We start from the raw sequence: 14,345 nt of genomic DNA on the forward strand, positions 1-14,345 counted from the left end.
CTCACTATTTCAATGTGTACAGTTCATTGGTTTTTGGCATACTCACAAAGATGTGCCACCCTCACACCATCCAATTTCAGAATCTTTTCTTCACTCCCAAAAGGACCTGTAGTCACACCCATCTCTCTCTTCCTCATTCTCTGTCTATATCCCCTGCCTCTGGCAAACACTGATCTACTTGCTGTCTCTGGGATTCTCCTATTCTGGGTATCTCACATAAATAAAATCATAGATTATGTTGCCCTTTGCACCTGCGTTCTTTCACTTAATGTAATACTTTTCAAGGTTATTGTTCCTTTCAATACATAGTTACTGAAGCTTTGCTGCTGTAGAGCTCCACTCTTCCCCTCCATTATGCTGTGATTGTGTCAAAGTAAATAAACATTGTGTGCCCATCCACATAGATTTATAAGTCTTGCTTTATGTAGTTGTCTTTTAAGTTTATTTAGTTTATTTATCTTTTTACGAAGCTTGACACCCAATGTGGGGCTCGAACTCATGACCCTGAGATCAAGAGTCGTGGGCTCTTCCAACTGAGCCAGCTGGGTACCCCAGTGTAATTGTTATTTATTTATTTATTTTTTAAAGATTTTATTATTTATTTGACAGACAGATCACAAGTAGGAAGAGGCAGAGAGAGGGAGGAGGAAGCAGGCTTCCTGCTGAGCAGAGAGCCCGATGAGGGGCTCAATCCCAGGACCCTGGGATCATGACCCGAGCCAAAGGCAGAGGCTGTAACCCACTGAGCCAACCAGGCACCCCTGTCTTTTAAATCAGATATGAAAAGAGGAGTTATAAACCCAAACCCAAACTGTGATCTTACTGGCTTCTGTATTTACTTATGCCGTTACCAGGATTCAAAACAATGTAGAGAGAAGGGTGGAGAATGATGGGGGCGTGGTGGGGGAGGGCCATGGCAAACTGAAGAGCTACTCACAGGGATGACTTGGAAGTAGCCCACTAGATGCTAAGCTTGGAATGGTTGCCCATGGTTGCAGAAACACCTTTCCACCCTGGATTGAAAAGGAAGGTTGTTGCCCTGGCGACTGCAGGCAAGCAGGGAGAAGTCATTCCAAGGAAGAAGCTGACACACTCGAAGGCAAAGCATATAGAATAGCAGAGCCTTATCGAACCACTCCTGAAACTCATTTCACTGGAGCCCATAAGTCCCCTATCTTGCTAGGATTTCTCTTGCTTGAGCCTGACCATACCCTGCCTGCACCTTTTTCTTTCCGCTTCCTCTTCTCGTACCTCTAAGCCTTTGCATTTGGCCTCTCTCCACTTTGAATGCCCCTCCCTCATGTCCACTGGGTGCGCACGTAGTTATCCTTCAATACCCTTCTCCATGAAGCTTTCCCTGAGTTCCCACGTGGCGCTGGCTCATCCTCATCACAACCAGAGGTCCCAGAGCTGTTGTGTATACACTGGGCTGTCATGATTAATTTTCAGTCTGAATGCATCACTGGACCGAGGAGTCCTGTGTCAAAGGGCTGGGTCCAGTTTTTCTCTTGATCTTCAACCTCCAACACAGAGCTCAGTCTGTAGTCCAGCAACTGATGCGTCCATGTTGCTAAACATATCAGGAGCTCATCCACCTTCATTACCACGTAAGATCCTGTGATATCATGCCGCAATTTGTCCATTCTCCTCTATCAACTGATCATAGTCATTTCCATCTTTTTTTGCTATAACAGATGATGGTGCCCAGAACACACTTTTATGTGCCTCCTTTTCTTTTTACTACGATTTTGTCTCAGTGCTGAGTGCTAGGGATGTGAGTGATAGCAGCGTGGTAGGCTGGACAACGGCCCCTGAAGGTACCAAGTCTTAATCCCTGAAACCTGTAAATATTACCTTATTTGGAAAAAGGGTCTTCATACATGTGATGACGCTAAGGAAGTTCTTTTCTTTCGGATGTTATTTATTTATCTGAGAGAGAGCGGGAGCATGAGTGGGGGATGCATAGGAAGAGGGAGAAGCAGACTCCCCGCTGAGCATGGAGCTTGACGTGGGGCTGGATCCCACGACCCTGAGATCATGACCTGAACTAAAGGCAGACGTTTACTGACTGAGCCACCGAGGTGGCCCTGAAGCTGAGCATCTTGAGATGAGGAGCTTTTCCTGGATTATCTGGGTGAACCTTAAATGCACTTGTAAATATCCTTGCAAACAGGAAGCAGAGGGAGAGTTGATGCATACATAGGGAAGACCGGTGTAGATGGAGGCAGAGACTGGAATGATCCAGTGGCAATCTGAGGAGCGCAGGCAGCCGCTACCAGAGGCTGGAAGAGGCAAGGAGCAAACTCTCCTTTAAAGCTTGTGTTAGGAGACACCTGGGTGGCTCAGTGGGTTGAGCCTCTGCCTCTGGCTCGGGTCTTCATCTCAGGGTCCTGGGATCGAGTCCCGCATCAGGCTCTTTGCTCAGCAGCTTCCTTTCCACTCTCTCTGCCGGCTTCTCTGCCTACTTGTGATCTCTGTCAAATAAATAATAAATAAAATCTTAAAAAAAAAAAAAAAAAAAAAAGCTTGTGATGGGACTGAGGCCCTGGTGACTCCTTGATTCCAACCCAGCCATACTGGTCTCAAGCTTCCAGGCTCCAGAACTGTGAGATGATAGATGCATGTTGCTTTAAGCCACCCAGTGCGTGCAAATTTCAGCAGCCACAGGCAACAAATACAAATGGCTTGAACACAGAGAAGTTGACACCTCTGGGGTCCCTAGTGGCTCAGTCATTAAAGCATGAGATTCTTGATCTTGGGGTTGTGAGTTCAAACCTCACGTGGGGTGGAGAGATCACTTAAAAATAAAATCTTTTTTAAAAAAGGAAAGAAATTGGTATCTCTTACACTTAAAAGTCCAAGTACCAATAGCCCAGCACTGTTATGGAGTCTCCACAAGACAATGATGATTCAGGCTGATTTAGCTTTCTACTTTCCCATCCCTAGGGTATGTCCCTGTCCTCTTGCTCCAAGAAGGCATTCCCGCACACCAGCCCATTTTTAAAATAATGGGGATAAAAGAAGGATGGACGCCCTTGAGCTGTCTTTCGAGAAAACTTCCCAGAAACCATCATGGAACACTTATGTCTCATCCTACTGGCCAGAACTTAGTCACTTGGCCACCCTTGTCACAGGGAAGCCGGGAAGTGGGAAATGTAGTATCTCTTCCAGGTGACGAATTGACAAGCTGAAAATTAGGAGATTTAAGAAGGGGAAACCAGATACCGGGGTCAGCAGCTGGCTAACTCTCTGTGCTACTTCCTTGCACTTGTCTTCATTTTATAAGTTTAAAAAAAAATGTTAAAAAAACAAAAACAACCCAAACTCACTGTGCTAGGGCACCTGGGTGGCTCAGTCAACTAAGCATCTGCCTTCAGCTCAGGTCATCATCCCAGAGTCCTGGGATCACGTCCCACATCAGGATCCCCGCTAGTGGGGAGTCTGCTTCTCCCTTTGCCCCTCCCCATGCTCTTCTGCTCTCTCTGGAATAAAAAAATAAAATCTTTTAAAAATATGAAAACACACCATGCCTATATTTGTATTTTTTAAATATTTGAAATGAACAAGGAAACAAACAAACAAAAAGTTTTAAAGGTTTTAAAAATATCATCATGCATTAGTTGTTAATACATACTGAAATGATTAAATTAAAAAACAACCATTTTTTAGCATATAAAAATCACCATGCTGTATTTGTATATTTTAAAAAACGTTTAAAATAAAAAAGAGAGGGAAGCTGGGATGTAGTAACTTACTGTATCCAGGGCATGGCCCTCTGTGTGTGTGTGGGGGGGGCTGCTCTGGAAGCCTCCATGGGGGCCTGACTGTAGGAGAAGACACACTGAACAGCAGGAAGCCATTGTGAGCAGGGGCTATGGTCTAACAGACATCCTGTAACAGCCTGCTGACAACCCATGAAAGTGGCTGTCACACCAGAGCCAGCAGGAGTCTCCAGAGGACGGAAAATGGCAATCACTTTCTAGCAAGCTACTGCTGAGTGCCGTATTAGATTAAAGAACATTCCCTCCTACACACACACACGCACAAAATTCATGTCTGCCTGGAACCTCAGAATATGACCATATCTGGAAACGGTGTGTCTTGGCAGGTATTGTTAGTGAAGATTAAGTCATACTAGGGTAGTGTTAGCCCTAACACTATCCGTGTCTTAAAAGAGGAGGAGAAGAGGTACAGAGACACAAACACGAGTATGCTCCATGATGACGAGGCAGAGACGGGGGACATGTAATGCAAGCTGGGAATCAGGGTGGATTGCCAGCAATCATCAGAAGCCAGAAGAGGCAAGGGAGGATCCTGCTGTGGAGGCTTCACAGGAGGAGGGACTCAGCCCACACCTTGACCTCTGATTCTGAACTTCCAGAATCGTGGAACAATAAATTTCTGCTGCTGTAGCATTTTGTCATGGCAGCCCACAAAGCAAATACAAGCACCTACTATGTGCTAGACACTGTGTCAAGCCCTGGAGACAGAGTAAAAAGTGAGCCAAGACCCTTGTACTTAATGGCTCTCTGTCCAGTGGGGGAGGCATTCAAGTGCCGGCATCCAGAAAGTTCTGGTATAAAGGGCAGAGTATCCTCATCAGGCCCATGGTTGGAAAGTTCTCCAAGCAGAGCCTGGAAAGCTAAGCTCTTCTTTGGAAGAATATTTTTCCTCCCAGGTGGTGCCCAAGCTGATTCTCCTTCCCTTCATTCCACCCACGTACTCTTAAAGGTTTGGGAGTCTCAACCCTTTCTGAGTCACCACACATGCCATGCTGCTCTGTGCCTCCCCTGAATCACAGCAGCTGGATTCGTTTCTCTCTCTCTCTCTTGACCTCTAGGACCAGGTCTTCCCGATTTTTTAAAAAAAGATTTTTATTTATCTGAGAGAAAGACAGAGAGAGTGGGAGGTAGAGGGAGAGAATTTGAAGCAGGCTCTACACTGAGTGCAGAACCCAATGTGGGGCTTGATCTCACCAGCCTGAGATCATGACAGCCAAAACCAAGAGTCAGACGCCCAACCAACTGAGCCACCCGAGCACCCTTCCTGATTTTTAAAATCACAGGTATTGCTTAGCAAAGTGCCTGGCACCAAGGAAGTCCCTAGGCTATTGAAAACAATGAGGTTAAAACCCAAGTGAAAATGGGCATGAGAGGCATTTCCGGAGTGATGGAACTTTTCTATAATTGGTTAATAGTGGTGGTTGCACAGCTCCCTAAATTTACCAAAAATCGTTGAATTGGACACATAAAAACAGGTGTATTTTACAGTATGTAAACTATACCTAATAAAGCTGTTAAAAAAAAAAAAGCCTAGGGACGCCTGGCTGGCTCATTTGGAGGCACCTGTGGCTCTCGATCTTGGGGTTGTGAGTTTGAGCTGAAAGATCCTGGAGTCGCACCCAAGAATCAAACAGCACACCTCCACTGGATGCAAATTGCAAGAGGTTTATTGGTTACACAGGCGCCTGCGGACGCATCAGCCTTTGTGGGCTGAGCGTGCCGGGCTATGTTGGGGAGCAGATTATATAGGGCAAGGTTGGGGTGGTGGGAAGCGAGTTTACAGAAGCAGATGCTTGGTTACAGGAATCTGATTGGTTAACCTAAATCAAGCATTGTTAGGCACTGTAACGGTTTGTTCTGGCGGGAAGCAGTGGCGGGAAGCGATCCTACAGAAGCAGATATGCATGGTTACAGGAGTCTAATTGATTAATTTGATTCAGGCATGATTGGGCGTTGGGGTCAGGGCGTTCTGGCGGTTCCTTGGGACAGCACTCTGGAAAGTCCCGGTACATTTCGTTTCTCATTTGTCTCTCCTTTGACAGACCGGGTGACCACAGACAATGTGTTGCCATCAGGCTATGGGGACAATAGGTTGCTAAAACAAACCTTACCAAGGAGGAAGGGGGTCCTAGAGGAAGGGGGTCTTTCAATAGGTTGCTAAAACAAACCTTACCAAGGAGGAAGGGGGTCTTTCAGAGCCTCACCTTTGGTGCAAAGATTACTAAAATAACTAATGTAGAGATTACAAGAAAAAAAAAAAGCCTAACCTATTTGCATGGATGAAACAGAAGAGACAGAAAACACCCAGTGCGATCAGAACCCTGTTGCACCACCACCACCAGGAAGTATAAATCGGCTCAACTTCCTTGGAAGCCACTTGGCAGGAGCTGCTAGTGCTAAACAAATATTTATAAGCTACAGCCCAACAATCTCATTTGCAGGCATACACCCAACAAAAATAGAACGTCCACCAAAAGATAAGGAAAGAGTCATACAGCGCTACTCATAATGGCCGCCAACCGGAAATCACCCAAATGCCCATGCACAACAGAACTACAGAGCCATAATGAACAGTGTTCCTTCAAAAATACAACCACAGGGGCGCCCAGGGGCCTCAGTCCGTGGCTCATGCGACTCTTAATCTGGGGCTTGTGACTGCGAGCGTCAGCCTGGGGGTAATGTTTACTTAATTGAAAAAAAAAACCAAAACAAAAAAACAAACTATCCACGACCCCAATCCATGGGGTCACAAACGAATGTTTAGCGAAAAGGCCAGCCCCAAAGGAGCACATACTGTATGATCCATGAATATAAATGACAAAATCTGGGGCTCTGAATCAGGACCGTGGTGACCTTCATAGGGGGAGGGGAGAGCGCGTGGAAGGCGTTGACCGTATTTTGTCTCCTGAGACGAATTAATGTTGGTCACACAGGTTTGTTCCGTTTGTGAGAATTCATTGAACGGAACCCTTAAGATGCCCTTTTCTGTATATATTTTATACTTCACTAAAAAGTAAACACAAAAACCGGAGACTGGTTTCTCGCCTCTCTATCTCCACCTCGTGGTCACTTTGTGAATTACTACACCCGGTCCGTGCGGGCTCCTCACAGGGGCTGGGCTGAGCGGGAGGAAAGCAAGTTAATTAAGACTTCCCGGAGGGGGCGGGGAATCCAGCCACCAGAGAAGCCCTTACAGTGTCCAAAAAAAATCACTGTGGGGACCCACAGGTTGAAAAGGCACTCCGAGCCGACTAAGATCCAAACGTCCTCCAACGTAGGTTGCTACCACGTCAACGCTCAAATCACCTCACTCTCTGCTCTAGTCCTGGACGGCTTCCAGAGTTCAGTCACGCCCAGTTCCCGCCCCCTTCCTTGTCTCTCCGCCTATCGGAGACGTCATCCTTCATCCAGGTGCGGAGCATGTCTCGCAGGGTAGGCCAATCAGGGCTTATATTCCCTGGCTTAGGTGGTTGGTTCGGGGATGGGATTGTGGCTTAGCCTATCCAATCAGAGTGAGCCTTGGACTTTTTTTTTTTTTTTTTTTGGAGCCTGGGTCTCTTGCAGAGAACCGGGGGCCCAGGCTGTAGCTTGCGAAGCGGTTAACCCCCGGATAAGGACTTGTCTCCTAGAGGACGCAACACTGACGATCAAAAGCCAGTGATGGGGAGAGAGAGATGAGGACCTGACCTCATTCTTTGGACTTTGGCACAAAACTAGGCTGAAGTGACATCTAGGACTATTTGGCTACATGGGAAAGTTTTCTTTTCTTTCCTTTTTTTCTTTTTCTTTCTTTTTTCTTTTTTTTTTTCCTGGTTTAAGGCAATTTGTGTGTGTGTGTGTGTGTGTGTGTGTGTGTGTGCCCTGCAACCGAAGGCAGCCAACAGAGTCTGAAGGCATGTGCTTCCATTAGAATTAGCACTTGTAATGGAGGGAGAGAGGGATCCTCGGCTCCAATCAGCAGTCCAGGCGCTCTGGGGGGACCTGGTGAAACTGGAGACATCAGTCCTGTGACGGGAGAGCGGGAAGGTTTAAACAGGCCGAGTTGACTAGTAAACCACACAGGAAATAAAAGCAAGGGGTGAATTCCTCCGTTTTAGATGTTATTTTTACGATTTCCTATACAGAAAATGTTCAACCACAGCAGCACTGGATGAATAGTTCAGTAAACTATTCAGAATAGTTCAGTAAACTGTACTCATTTCTTAGATTCAACAGTTTTTCGCATTTGGTCCTATTTACTTCAACTTAGTTTTTTTCTTTTTTTTAAATCAAAGCACGTCAAAAGAAGTTGCAGAGTTCGTAGGGAGCGAAAGCCATCAGGGCTGAACTTGGGCTCCCTCCTCCAGCCTCAAGAATGGATTTTCAATCTGCATCTAGATGGGGGTTCCTTCGAGACCTATCCTGTGCTGTTAATCGGACCCAAGAATGCCCCTCGATTGCTGTACTTGGCTTGTAGGGTTTTTCCTGGTATAACTTATAATTTATGGACTGTGGCTTTCCTAAAGAATGGGGAGTAGCTTCTTACCTTTACAAGGCAACTCACCTAGCAGGGGACCTCAGAAGCAGTGGCTTCCCTTTGCTGCAGCTAGACCATGCCTCACATGTGGAAATTAAAGAAGAAAAGCCATGTGGGAGCTCTCTATGAGGCTGCTGCTGTGTTTCCTGCTCCATATCCTTTCTAAGAAAATGAGGTGCTGGGTGAGCCATTGTGGGTTGTGAGTTCAATTGTCAGTCCTAACCTGAGACCCACTGTGGTCTTGGGCTAACTTTTCACCTCTAAACACTTAAGTACACACCTCTTCAAAAATAAGAATATTCTACATAACCCAAGGATACTACCACGTGCAAGAAAATTTCAGTATGTGTGCTGTTGAACCAAGCACAAGAACATTTAAAATTCTCGAATACCGGGGTACCTGTGTGCCTCAGTCATTAAGTGTCTGCCTTGGGCTTAGGTCATGATCCCAGGGTCCTGCGATAAGCCCCATATCTGCTCTCTGCTCAGTGGGGAGCCTGCTTCTCCCTCTCCCTCTGCTGTTTCCCCCATTTTGGCGCTTGCTCTCTGTCAAACAAATAAATAAATAAAATCTAAAAAAAAAAATCTAGAATGCTATTTCACATCCAGTCCCTTTACAAATTTTCTCAACTGCGCACCCCCCCCCCCGCAGTATTCTTTAGAGCTGCTGTTTAGACATTATGATCCAGTGGAGGGTTGTTGGCAAAGGCTCTCTCCTTGACCGAACTTGACCAAGCTCCTCTGAGCCTAACTTGGCCCTGTCCTTGGGCACGTCCTCAAGGAGTTTTAGCAAGAATCCTGCTAAATCATTTTGGCCAGAATGTCCCACCCTGGATATCTGAAGAAATTCTTCAACCCCCGCCATCCCTCAAGTGATGTCTGATCACCCTGGCCTGCCTTTAGCAAAAATCTTATTTAGCCAAAATTCTCCCTTAGCCCTGATATTTCCTCTTTATAATTTTCCATCCATCAACCCACCCACCCTGCTCCTCGGCTTTTAATTCTGAATTTTCCCTGAGGTATTCAGAGTTGAACCCAGTCCTGTACTGAGGTCTCTTTTTCCCCTGGTTAAAAAGAAAACCACAGGGACGCCTGGGTGGCGCAGTTGGTTGGACGACTGCCTCCGGCTCAGGGCGTGATCCTGGAGTCCCGGGATCGAGTCCCACATCAGGCTCCCAGCTCCATGGGGAGTCTGCTTCGCTCTTTGACCTTCTCCTCGCTCATTCTCTCTCTCACTGTCTCTCTCTCTCAAATAAATAAAAAAAAAAAAAAGAAAACCACAGGCCCCAAATGACACCACTTGGGTCAGGTCAAGTCACCAAACTGGGGCTTATTACTCCAGAAAAGTAAGGATGTGTCTTAACTTGTGAATCAGGAATTTTCTGATAAGCCTCAGTGAATTCAGTTGTCTCATGGACTCTCTCCATCCCCCAAAGGAAGATGGGTGCAGGGGTGGGGTGGGGGTGGGTAATCCACCTAACAAGACCCCCTGACCACCCGCCACCCCATCTTGCCTGGAACAGTCTTTTCTTTTGCTAATAATTCTCTTATACTACCCTCCTTCCTATAAAAACTTTCCATTCTGTGGGAAGTCCTCCTTGGAGCTCTCCTCTCCTTGCTAGATGGGATGCTGACCCATTTATGAATCCTTCAACAAACCCAGTTAGATCTTCAAGTGTACTCCCGAATTTTATTTTCAACAACCTCTTGCAATGGTTCCTGAGTAAAACTTGTTTTTATTCTTCAACTACGGTCAGGCTCTGGTTTTCTCCGGCATTCTGAGATTGGGAGATTTTTTTTTTTAAGATTTTATTTATTTATTTGAGAGAGAGAGATCACAAGTAGGTAGAGAGAAGGGGGGAAGCAGGCTCCCCACTGAGCAGAGAGCCCGATGCGGGGGTCGATCCCAGGACCCTGAGATCATGACCTGAGCTGAAGGCAGAGGCTTAACCCACTGAGCCACCCAGGCGCCCCAAGACTGGGAGATTTTTATGGGCCAAGCCTCAAAGCAGCGTAAGTTATGTCTGCTCACGTTTCGTGTCCAGAGCACAGTTACATGTCCCCACAGCAAGAAAACTGGGAAATGTAATTTACCTGTGTGTCCACAAGGACACTTATTATGAAAAAACAGGCATTATTTTTCCTGTAGGAAGGACGTGTCACAGGGGTGAAAGTTGATGGCTATTGCTGGTCACTTCCCTGGCTACCACTCCTAATACGATCCAATTTTTATACCGACAATCTCAATTTTTATACCGCAAAGGGAAATTGATGCAGGCTTTCAGTACAGCTGGGAGAGGGGGAAGTGAATTCAGATCAGATCTCTTAGGTTGGAAGTCGGAAGCCATCAAAGGTTCCTTCACAAATAAGTGACGTGGTAAAAAATGATTTTTCTAAAAGGATCTAATCAAGATAAATCATGCATAATATGTCTTTTGAATCTGAGGCTGGGTACATTCATCTCCCACCGACAAGCTTCCCCCCACAGAGGTTTTGTGACTCCCCCAACCCCAAGCCCAGCTGAGTCAGAGTCAGGTGACCTTCTACATGGGGTTCGGGCTTCAGGAGCAGGGATGTGAATCAGAGATGAGCCCACCTGCATCTCCTCTAGGAACAAGGAGGAAGAGACTGAAGGGAGAAGGGCTTTCTGATGCTCTGTTACTGTTTGGCTCTGTGACCTCAGACAAGTGATGTTCCCTCCCTCTCTCCAGTACTTCGTTGCACAAGACCAAATGGACAAGACCACCTGCAGGTAGGGTCTGCTTTCCAGATGGTTGCCCCAGGTTTCCTTCTCAAAGAAAAGTGGTGGAGGAGGGCATTCTTCTTCTCAAACACCACACAGTGCTTGTTGGAGAACTCTCCCAGATCCGGGCACCAGGCTTGGCCCCTTGACTTCCTCTGGCCAATGGGCGTGTTAAAGAGAGAATTACTCTTTCTGACACCTGTTAAAGAATGGTAAGTCAGGCTTTATTTGAGAGGATCAATCAGGGTTAAGTGCTGGGACCACTGTGGTGGAGTTTTGCAGTGGCAATGGGGAGAGAAATTGGGCTGAACTTGGAACACAACACAGAAAAGTGGAAATTTATAACCAAAAGGTAGAGTGGGGGCCAGTGGGTAAAAAATTCCTAAAAGGAAATGTCAAGAGGGATTCTGGCCAAAGGAGATTTTGGGGGAAGGCAGGCCAGGGTGGTGTGACACCCTCGGTGGGGACGGCAGGGTGAGGATCTCCACTAGGTATGGAGGGTGGGTGATTTTGGCAAAACTGACTTAGCGGTGTTCTTGCTTCAATGGGACAATGCAAAGAGGAGCACAGCAGTTCCAAGGTCGAGGCTGAGTTGAAAAAGAAGGCATAGGAGCCCAAGGAGAGTTCAGCCAAGGAGCGACTTTGTCTGATAGGGGCAAAAGTGACACGTGTCATTTCCCAGCAGAAGCTGTTCTCATTGATGTGTAATTAGCAACAGGTGTCTTTTTTCTCTCCGCTGGGAGGTGGACAGGGCCCCACAAAGGGGTTGTTACTTCAGGCTGGGGCTTAGATGTGGATAAAATGAACTAGAGCTACCAGCGGACCACAATGGACACACAGTGTTAGAAGGAATTCTTTGCCGGCGCCCGGGTGGGTGGCTCAGTCGGTTAAGCGTCTGCCTTTGGCTCATGTCATGATCTCAGAGTCCAGGGATTGAGACTGGTGTTGGGTTCCCTGCTCAGCCGGGAGCGTGCTTCTCTCTCTCCTTCTGTCCTTTCACCCACCCTTTCTGCTGCCTTCTTTCCCAAATAAATAAATAAAATCTTAAAAAAAAAAAAAGAACAAATTCTTTGCTGTTATCACTCACAGCCTTCTGGGGCCCATGTGTCACTGCAGCAAAGCCCAGCCCATCCTGACCCACAGACACATCCTTATTGCCATTCACAGTGCTGCCTCCCCAGACAGGACAGGCCTTCTCTTAGCAGCTCTAACCAGCTTCCTGAGGCCAGCTTGAAAGCTGTTTCCTGGTAGCCTCTAGCCTGGCCCCAGTTCTGGCCTCAGCGAGGAACAGGGCCCAGACCCTCCCCACCAGGGGACAGCCCTGTAGTGATTTATAGGCAGAGAAGCCTCTCCAGGGTCCATGTCCAGATGTTTCAGGAAGATCTTCCACTTTATTTTGCAAGCTTTTTTTTTGGCACCAAGCCCAGAACTTAGGACTATTTCAAGGGCCTTCATTTATATTTGAGACCTAATTTTTTTTATTATTACATCCAAAAAATGTTTTAAAACCCTGCAAAGTCAATATGAATAAGTATTTAATTAAAGGTCCACACAATGTAACATTAGACTTCCTCAGCACTGAATCTAATGCTCATACATTTTTCAGGACAGCGGAAAACATGTGGCTTAGATTTTCTCACTTTGTAAGAATTTCCCATAAAGTAAGATGAGCACTCATTGCTTAGAAATCACAGTCAGAAGTTGGGTAAATCCCTTGTGGTCAAATGATTTCAGAAAAAAACAATATAAAATCTGTTCAAGTTTTATTTTATGGCAAAGAGTTTCATATTTTCTGTGATATGTAGGAGTATTTATATATATATATATTTTTAAAAAGATTTATTTATTTATTTGACAGATGGAGATCACAAGTAGGCAGAGAGGCAGGCAGAGAGAGAGAGGAGGAAGCAGGTTCCCCGCTGAGCAGAGAGCCTGATGTGGGGTTCCATGACCTGAGCCAAACGCAGAGGCTTAACCCACTGAGCCACCCAGGCGCCCCTATTTTTATATTTTTGATAGAAGATAGGGAGTGAAGGTACAAAGACAAAGCCTTGGAAGAAGGACTTTTTTCTTTTATTTTAATTGTTTTCTCTCTTTTTTTTTTCAAAGATTTTTTTTATTTGACAGACAGAGATCACAAGTAGACAGAAGGCAGGCAGAGAGAGGGGAGAGGCAGGCGTCCCACTGAGCAAGGAGCCCAATGCAGGCTCCATCCCAGGACGCTGAGATCATGACCTGAGCCGAAGGCAGAGGCTTAACCCACTGAGCCACCTAGGCACCCCTGCCTTGCCAGCCCCGTGTCTAACTTTTTGAGAACTGCCTAGCTGTTTTTCAGAGTGGCTGCACCATTTCACATTCCCACGAGCAACGGGTGAGGGGAACAGCTCCAGAAAGTGGGATGTCAGCAAAGGCTCAGAGTCCCGCATCTCGGCTCAGCGCTATCAGCAAGAGGAGGCTGCGGCAACCTCACTGCAACTTCCATGATGGCCAGGCACAGTAAATACATGGTTCCACTCCATCCTCACCCCCCTGAGCCCATTTATAGGTGAGTAAACTGAGGGATAGAGAAAAGTAACTTCTAAGGTCCTATGGCTCAAATTGATAATGATAAGCCTTTTGGCTAAGATCAAGTGTAGTATCTGTTCTTATCAGTTCATTTTATGTATAATGATAATGAATGTCATATATGGTGATAAAATATCATTTATGTATTTATAAAATGTATATTCCGTATTTATTTATGAAGGTTTCGCTTATACAGTATCGTTTCCTGGGTGCTAAAGCAGGCACTTGCCAAACACTTAGCATGCCGGGGCTCACCTACCCCTTAGTCATCTCACAAGGCAGGTGCTTTGTCATTCTCTGCTGTAGTCCAGCTCTCTAACTGGGCCTGGCACACGGTGGGTACTCAGTCAATATTTGTTGAGTGAGTGAATGGAGCTGATGTTCAGCTGGCAAGGCAGCCAGGGAGCTGCAATAGGTACAAGTCATTTTAAAAGCCCAGGAAACATTGACCTTCCACTGGTCCAATTAAAAAAAAAAAAAAGGATCGTGGTTGGTGTGGGCAGGGATGAGTAGAAAAAAATGGACACTCTTTATTTTTTTTAAAGATTTTTATTTATTTATTTGACAGAGAGAGAGAGAGAGAGAAAGAGAGATCACAAGTAGGCAGAGAGGCAGCCAGAGAGAGAGGGGGAAAGCAGGCTCCCTGCTGAGCAGAGAGCCCGATGCGGGGCTTGATCCCAGGACCCTGAGATCATGACCTGAGCTGAAGGCAGAGGCTTAACCCACTGAGCCACCCAAA

General features: G+C 46.3%; 1 pseudogene; it reads left to right on the forward strand.

The window, feature by feature from the left end:
- Positions 1 to 13,642: 13,642 nt before the first annotated feature.
- LOC122907947 lies at positions 13,643 to 13,870 on the forward strand (annotated as a pseudogene).
- Positions 13,871 to 14,345: the final 475 nt, after the last annotated feature.

The sequence above is a fragment of the Neovison vison genome, chromosome 5 (assembly GCF_020171115.1).
Source record: "Neovison vison isolate M4711 chromosome 5, ASM_NN_V1, whole genome shotgun sequence".
Classification (NCBI taxonomy): Eukaryota; Metazoa; Chordata; class Mammalia; order Carnivora; family Mustelidae; genus Neogale; species Neogale vison.